General features: G+C 48.3%; 1 pseudogene; it reads right to left on the bottom strand.

Annotated features, from left to right (window-relative positions):
- Positions 1-8: 8 nt before the first annotated feature.
- LOC123175661 (disease resistance protein RGA2-like) lies at positions 9-4,390 on the bottom strand (annotated as a pseudogene).
- Between the last annotated feature and the right edge of the window lie 4,637 nt (positions 4,391-9,027).

Raw genomic sequence — 9,027 nt, 5'->3', positions numbered from 1 at the left:
AGTGATTTGGGGAGGCCATCCTTGGGCAATGATGAGAGGGCTGGACATTCATAGATTGTTAATTTCTTGAGGCTGGTAAGGTTGCTCATCCCTGCAGGGAGTTGGTGAAGGTCCTTGAAACATGAAAAGTCAAGTTCCTGGAGGGAGGAGAGGAGTTGAAGGGCATCCTCTTGCTCCTTGCTGAACCGCTCCATCCCTTCACACCAATTCCCTCGAAGTTTCAGCTTGGTGAGGGAGGAAGAGAGGAATCTACAGACGGGTGCAGCAAGAAATCCTGCTATGTCATCTGTCCCGAGCTCATGCAGTGTGGATGAAACAATCTGTGTCTGCTGCTCTTCACCTCCCTCAGCATCCTCCAAAGCCCGTCTGGGATTGGGATCCCAATCAGCAAAAAATCTATGGCTGCCCCTGACTTCTAATTCCTTGAGTTGGCCGCCGGTGGTAATGAGAGACCACAAGACCTGACATTTCAGATCCTCTCCACAATTACCCAATTCTAATCTAATAAGAGAGGAGAGGTTTGAGAGGGGCTCCAGTGTTCCCATACCTTGCACACCCACAAGCTCCAGGAACTGCAGGGAGGAAGGAAAAAGGTGACGGGAAAAGGAGAAGGTGGATAGAAACTTTGGGGACCACCGTATTGTTAATCTCTGGAGGGATCGCAAGGCTTGGAGCCATCCTCCACCAGGAACAAGAGTTGGAGGGTCAACCAGGACCAGCTCTGGGCAGTAATTGAACCACAATTCCCGTAGTGAGTCACAGAGATGAGCTGGGAGGAGCAGCACCCCATCATCCTCTTCCTCTGCTGCTGCTGTTATTTCACCTCCCCCCATCTCTGATGCTTCTTGTGTTGTTTGTTGCACATCCACCCCCACCACCAGCTTTTTTATGCTTTTACACCACCATATTACCAATTTGGAGAGCTTTGGGAGGTGGGGGAGGAGCTCTGTCAGTTCCTTGCCAGTATTACCATTTAATTTGTAGATCTTGATATACTCAACAGGGAGCTGCCATTCCACATCACTCTGACATCCTCCTAGTGGTCCAACTAGACCAACTGATTCTTTTACAATCAATGTCCTCAGCGAGGTTAGCATCAGAAGGTGCTTCAACTCCAGAGGTGGGCACTTGTCCAGTGTCAGCTTCTCAATACCTGTTTCTTTACTGAAAAGTAACACTTGGTCTAAGCTAAGCAGATCACTCTCTCCGGTAATTTTCAATTCTGCTCCACCGGATGATCCTGAGTATGTAAACCTCTTTAATAGTTTCACATTTGCTAACTCGACATTACGCAGACTTTCAGTCCAGGAGATGGGAGACAAGAATTCTGGACAGTCCTGTATCTTGAGCTCCTGTAGTTTAGGATAAAGAATATGGTTTGAAATTGGAAACTCTAAGAATTTCGGGCACTCTTTAATAATCAGCACTTGCAAGAGAGGGAACGTATGAGCATCCGTTGGCAACCGCTCTCCATCCAGGGAAGAATCTCGTTCAGCTGGGAAAATCCATTTTTCAAAACTTCCTAGGCCAATGAGTTCAAACTTTATTAGCATGCAAAAGCTTTTCTCTATAGTAAACTCCTTCGGCCTGGCAATATGCTCAAACCTTAATTCACGAAGATCCCACGCCTTCCCTAAAGAAGGAAAAACTTCCCAAGAAACACCATACAGATAAAGAGCTTGTAGACCTTCAGCAGCGAACTCATCACCCAGCCATGTTGGACAAGAAGGACCTCCGTGCCCTCTAATGCACAACACCTGAAGATCTCCATGTGGATGAAGGCTCTCAAGAACCGCTGCTTCCACACCAGGATCAACACTAGATCGCTTACTATCCCAGTCCAATGTTAACCTCCTCAAGTAATTTTTCTCCATCAGTTTTGCTTGAGCTGCTTCTTCTGTTGTATCTATCTTCTCAAGGTTGTAGATGCCAAGCTCCCTTAGCTTGGTCAAGTGCTCTAGTTGCTTTGGTTCAAACCCTTCACATTTTTTATTGACTTCAAATACCTTTAACTCTTCTAAGAGTTTAAGCTTTCCCACATTATAAATATCAGAATGAAGCTTATCATCATTTGGGACATAAGAATGGCACAATTTGGCAAGGTTGCTCATGTCATCAGGCAAATCACGACTGCCATTCCACCATTTAAGATCTAGAATCCTTAAATGATAAATTTTAGAGATGCTAAGTGGTAAATGCATCTGGATGTCATGTGTCCCTAGACATAGGTATCGTAGGTGGAGAAGTCCCGAAAAGTTATGTAACATGAACTCCACGGGACAAAGCATTTTGGGCAAATGAAGAACACGAAGAGTGTTCACTTCCCCCAAAAAATCACCAAATATCTTGACAAAACCTTCATCCATTTTTCCAAATAACATCAATGCTTGCAATTCTTCAACCTTAAATCTTGTCTTTAGTTCTTCCAATTCACTCTTCAATTTTTTACCAGACACTTCATCATATTTACCTAAACCATATGTGCTTATAGACAAGTGACGGGTGGTTGGCTGAATCTCTACTGATCCAACACTAGGGAGACTTAGACTAAGACAATCATGAGATGCAACCTTCAATGCCAAATCATGCAGCAGGTCATGCATAACATAACGCATACCATAATAAGTTTTCTCTTCTCTGAAAAATCCATGGATGACTAACTCATTTAAATTGCTCAGACCTATGTCTTCAAATATTTGGTCTTGCCCATTGGGTTTCAAAATATCTAGTCCAATCCATAGACTGATCAGCTCGTCACTTCTGAAATTGTAATCTTCAGGAAACAATCCAGAATAGGCAAAACATTGTTGCAGATGGAAAGGAAGAAAGTCATAGCTAAGCTTCAAGGCAGGCATAATTGCATTGTCATCGTTCTGCTTCTCCCATCCTTTACTTTTTAGGACCCTTTTCCAGTGACGCAAACTAAGGTCTTTACTCAGTAATCTACCAACCGTTTTTGCCGCAAGAGGGGAGCCCTTTAGTTTTTCCATTATCTTATCTCCAGTCTCAAGCAAAAATTCTTTATCCCTTGGATATTGCTCATCACCAAAGACAAATGCAAGGAATAACTTTCTAAACTCTTTACACTCTAAACCATTCAGCTTAATTGAGTGGCCAGGTGTTTCAACCTTCTTTGCTATTGCTTGAAACCGAGTTGTGACGAGAATCATGGAACCCTTTTCCTTTGATTTATTGAGTGTCGACAATAATTTTCCCCAGTCATTCCCATTATTAATCTTCCATATATCATCCAATACAAGTAAGAACCTTTTAGATTTTAATCTTTGCTCAATCAAATCTTCAGTTGTACTGCCACTTTTTTCCTTTTCAACTGCAGGGGTACATGTTTTAATCTGCTCTAGCACCTTATCCAGATTGAAATGGAGTGACACACATATCCAGATCATGACTGGAAAGTGTTCCTGCACTTGTTGGCTGCGATATACGTGTTGTATGGTTGTCTTCCCCATTCCCCCTGAACCAACAACCGGAAGCACAGTTATACCCTTGTCACCGTATTGACCCTTGGTGATGTTCTGTATAATGCTATCCATGACACGGTCCCTCCCATACAGTTTTGGCTCATCAATTCGACCCTTGGTGATAGGACGACACTGGGCAATGTCTGAGACACTTCTAGGGTCACAACTCTGCAAAAGGCCATTAACATTCTTCCGCACAAGCTGCAATTTCTCTATGATGTCCTTCATCTTTCGAGAGAAATCAACCCTATTAAACTCAAACTTTGCCATTTCTTGCACACTGCCACAATCTTTCTCACGAATATGTGGATCCTGGGAGGATGAGCAAGGTAGGAGTTTACCAATCAGCTTGGGCATGCATCCGCTGACTTCTTGATTGGTGTCTTGTGCTGAGGAGGATTCGCCGGGTGACCTCTGCCGGCGCTTAGCATGCTGCCAAGGGCAACAGCTAACCAGTTTGCCAACAGCTTTGGCAGTGTGGCGAGCATTGAGGGCAAGGTCGTGGAAGCCACCCTTGTCGTGCTGGTCGGCAGCATTGTACGTGCCATGGAGCTCGTCGTGGATGCGGAAGTAGTCCAGCTCGTCCAGCAAGTCTTGGGCATTGTGCGCCGAGTCCCGCAGCCTCTGCAACAGCTCCTCCATGGCCGGGCCACCGATCTCCTTGCGGCCGGCATTTTCAAGCGTTGCTTGCACGAGCAGCAGTTCCATCCTGAGGGCCTAGACGTTGGGACCAAAGTTCTTGGTGGCTGCCCAAGCCTCCAGCACGCCATCTGCGACGGGGGCTAGCGCCTTCCCCACCACCCATTGCGCCGCGCCGAGGGCCACGACGGCCATCCTCTGGCGTGATGCAGGGATGGACGACACGTGGCGCCTGCATCAATCAAGGAATCAAAAGGAATTTGATGTTAAAAGTTAAAGCGGCTGCTGGAAGCTGCAAACTAAAGGGGCGGAGTGCGTGCATAGTACGTACGTTGGCGCGAGCGCACCGCCTTCCTGCCTTTGCTGCCGGTGACAGATGCCGCTGCCTACTACCTAGCTGCTGCTGCTGCTGCTGCAAATGGGGGGTTGAGTCGCAGCACAGCAGGCCAGGGATGGGTACCTGTTGAGAATTTGCAATCACAAGAGAAATATAAAGGAAGGCATGAGGCCAGGAATTTGCAGTCACATTCTTTAACTTTATACTACCAACTATATATGGGAATTAATTAAGCACATAAATAAAATAAAAATGGTTAAAGAGATGTTGTTTATTTGTTTCTGTGTGGTCAACCAAACTTATATTACGCATTTACCTACATATCATTATTCAAATCTCGCAAAATCCATTCCATATTGCTTTCAGTATTTTTCAAATCCAAACTTAGGCATCCTCCTTTTCATATTTCTTTAATTTCCAAATCCACGACGGTAGCACCAGCACGTAATACTATTGCTTAAAGGAAACTTGCGCGTTTCTCAACCAAAGCTAGGCCTAGCTAGGCATTCATCCTGGAGCACTCAAATCTCACAAATCCAATACTAGTCTAGTCGGCCCTAACAATTGGTTAGAGAGAGAGAGAGAGAGAGAGAGAGAGAGAGGGAGCGCTGACCTGACCTGCTGCTGTCCGGCGGCGGTAGGTTGCAGCTGGTTCAGATCCGGGAGCCGACGTCGCCGCGGTGAGAGGGCGAGGTGACGGGAGTGCGTTGCCGGACAGCCGGAGTGGAAGCGACCGGGGCTGCGTTCCCGGAGAGGACGGCGAGGCGGAGGTGAGAGCAGCAGAGGTGGGGAGCAGAGAGCACCGCGCAGCTCAGCTAGCTTAGGATGCGTTTGGCTGAAGGTGTCGTATGAATGGGTTGGGACCGTTCAATTTTTTTGGGATTGAACCATTCAATTCATGTGTTTGGCTGAATATAAGTGGTGAGCTAATTATTTAGGGCGGGACCACCAGTCATGCTCACATAGTCATGCATGCAAAGGGTGGCCATTTGATTCGACCGATTTGGTTGGGTGGAACGGTTCAGCATCTTCATGGCATATTCTCTTTTTTTGGCTCGAACCATTCATGTGCTTTATAACCAAACATGTCTATTTTCTGAATGATCCCAACCCATTCATGACCGCCCTTGCAACCAAACGCACCCTTAGCTTTGAGAGAGTGAGTGAGGGTGCGCGTACTAGTGGACAGTGGTAGTTGTCACCACCTCTGGATCTAGATCCATCGGCCGCGCACTGTTGCCCGGTAATAATTGAGAGCTCCCATCCCATCTGGACTACAGTATATATATACTCACTCCGTTTCTAAATACTCCCTTCATTTCTAAACATAAATAAGTTCTTTTAGAGCCCGCGTATCCGCATGCACTGACCTGACACTCCTTAAATTATGTCCTCCACATCTGTGTATCTCATATCAGAACCCCTATATATCGATACTAAACCATGCAACGTCGATCAAACTATGTAGATCAGTCAACGCACACAGAATCAAACATAGGATGGCACAATTGTTCACCTCCGTCGCCTACTTCTTGGCCTCGCGCTCAGACTGCTCGATGGCACGCCGGAGAGCCTTTGCGTTTTTTCCGACAGAGCTGCCGAGCGTCCGTCTCCGCCATCGTAAGCGACCGACGGTAAAACCCAAGCGAGGAGCCGCTCGTCCTCGTCAGGCTCCACAGGTAACCTGCGGTGGCGGCAGACAGAGCTCTCCGACGCGCCCCTCTCCTTTTCCCTCTGCCTCTCGCGGCGGGCGGCGCGCGCCTCCTACTTCGGCGCGCGTCCGAGCTGGATGGGCGGGCACAAGCACCCAACGCTGCCCACGCAGGGGAGCAACAACCGGGCCGAGAGCCGACAGGGGCCGTCGTGGGGGAGACAGGGACTGCGCAGCCCTCGCGGAGCTGCGCGCGAGCCGGGAGGAGCCAGAGCCGGCGCCCTCGCTGAGTCAGCGGGGAAGAGGCGAGGGAGCCGATCTCGAACTGCCCTCATGCCCACCTTGGACCTCTCGAGTGCAATGCGGAGGGGGAGCTCCTTGTCGATGTCAATGTCGGAGTCAGAGCGGCTGCTGACGCTCAACATGTTCGCCGGGGTCGTCAGAGCTGTCGAATGGATCGAATTGAAGAACTCGGAGGGGAGAAGAAGAGACAGAGCTAGAGCGGAGTGACCTAGAGTTTCCGGATTGGGGATATTTGTGGGGACGGAGTAGGGTCAGGGTGGGCCGGGCTGATGTGACGGGGGCGGCCGATACTTGGGCTGGATATGAAGGGTGCCGGACAGTCTGGGCGTTTGAGGCCCGTTTAAGGTGCCCCACTGAGTCACATTTTCGTGAACAGTCAGTGACCGGACGGGCCACCTGGGCGTTTGAGGCAGGTTTAGGATGCCCGACTGTAGATGCTCTTAGATATTTTAATATAGACTACACGGAGCAAAAACGAGTGAATCTACACTCTAAACTGTATCTATATACATCCATATGTAGTCCATATCAAAATCTCTTAAAAAAACTTATATTTAGAAACGGGAAAGTATAAATGTAGAGATTTCATTATAAATCACATACGGATGTATGTAGATGCATTTTAGAGTGTAGATTCACCCACTCTGCTTTGTATGTAGTAGAAAGACATATATCTAGAAACCGAGGGAGTGTAGTTTTATTTCCCTTGACTGACTTCACCTACCTTGGAGTCTTCTTTTTTACTACCCCAAAGTCTTTACCTACAATATCGTATTGTTTTTCCGACTTTTAAGTCTTTACTTATTGCTACTACTGTTTGCATCCGTGAATCAGGCGACTGTTTGGTTTCACCGCTTTTATTTTTATTTACCAGCTAGTTAGAGCATCTACAACAAAGCTGGCCCCACCTTAAATCTTTTCTTTCACAATCAGATATATCAATTGTGAAACTTCAATCAAATACATACAATTACATTCAACACACGTAAAGCCTAGCCTAAATCTCTAAGCCGGCGCTCGTTGGGCTCCACAATCGTGTCCATGTCCGGCGCTCGCCCGAGCCCCTCGGAGTGGAGTAGAGTGGACTGGCTAGGGTTTGGTCCGACGAGCGGGTGAGGACGAATATATGTGGGATCGGGATGGGTCACTGTTTAGGGTTTGCTTCATCGCTGGGAGGGCCTCAGAGCAACCTTGCCTTCCGTTTGGTGGACATGGGCCGCTGGGAGCTCGTCTTTTGCCCGGCTGTGGCAAGGCGGGGCGGTGGCAGCTAGGGTGGACATGGACCTAGGGTGGGAAGGAGGTGCCTTCCCGCCCTTTCATTTGGTCGTCGTTGCTCAAGCATGGGGCGGAGATGGAGTTGGGGCCATGGATATCGAGGCAGCGGCCTTGGTGGTGGGAGCTGCGATGCCCGTGGGCGGGGCTCACAGCTCGGGTGGTGGCTTGTTGTCATGGTTGCGTGGGCGGTGTGGCGGCAAGTGTACGACGACCGAGGGGAGGTGGGTGGTGCAGCAGGCGCCCTCGTTGCATGTTGTATTCTGCCTTGGAGGCGAAGAGGTCTTGCCGGGGTGAAAATCCTCTCTGGCTCTACCATGCTGACGACGTGGCGCCTATGGGCAAGGTGTCGTTGCGGTTTCTCTCCGTCCTCCGTGTTGCTCCGGGGAAAAACTTTTGATCCTTGGATCTGATGGTGGCGGCGCTCCGGTGTCATGTCCTTCCTGAAGGCACTGCCTTGAAGCATTACGGTTCGTCATGTATGGCTTCTTCTCTTCGTGGTGACTCACTCACAGTTGAGGGCTCCGTAGACATTTATTTTGAGACAGAGTGAGTATATGTTTGTCTTCCTGATTTTGTGATACCTAGAATCCAGAATCGGTAGGTGTAGCTTAAACAAAAGGCAACCAAACAAAAGGCACAGTGCAGGAGTTGTTGTTTGCAAATTTGAACATATAAACACTCTTTTTCTTCTTCTTCCAAAGAATGGTTGGTCAGTGTAGTAGCATAAAGTCTAGTAGTAATAATTGGGCGTGTAGAAAGAGCGAGTGTGGTGGGGTAAAAAGTGATCCCTCGAAGGCACATTCCAACTTAGAGAAAGTGCTCAAAGCATTCCAACTTAGAGAAAGTGCTCAAAGCGATCTGATTCTGATCTGATGTGATCCGATCTTGATGGGACACGCACTGTTGATGTTGTGTGGCGATTTTCTGTTCAAGTGGACGTGTCGTCAGAGTTGCTTCATTTTCAACAATTTGCTTTCAAGAATAGCTCGTGGCGTTGGTGCGTGCATTCTATCGCCGACGGAGGCAGCTGCGAGCGATGCGACGCCACTGAAGCATAGGCCTACTCCTAGTCGAGATAGATAGGTCATAGCCTCATAGGTACGTAGTGGGGTAGGAGGTCGCGATGCCGGTGGAAACGAAGGTCACGTACGGTCCGGGCACGAATATGTCTATTCGTAACTACGTAGTTGCGCGCGCAACTCATATCGTCGCCGTCGCTACATCATCGTCTGGATCAGCCCATTTTGCCCTCTTTTCCTTTTCTCAGTGGTATACGGCTTGAATACAGTCAAATCGTATCTGCACCGTCTACATCATCGTCTGATCGCCACACACTTCCG

The sequence above is a fragment of the Triticum aestivum genome, unplaced genomic scaffold (assembly GCF_018294505.1).
Source record: "Triticum aestivum cultivar Chinese Spring unplaced genomic scaffold, IWGSC CS RefSeq v2.1 scaffold11329, whole genome shotgun sequence".
In the NCBI taxonomy this organism is placed as follows: Eukaryota; Viridiplantae; Streptophyta; class Magnoliopsida; order Poales; family Poaceae; genus Triticum; species Triticum aestivum.
This window is presented reverse-complemented; position numbering and strand designations above follow the sequence as displayed.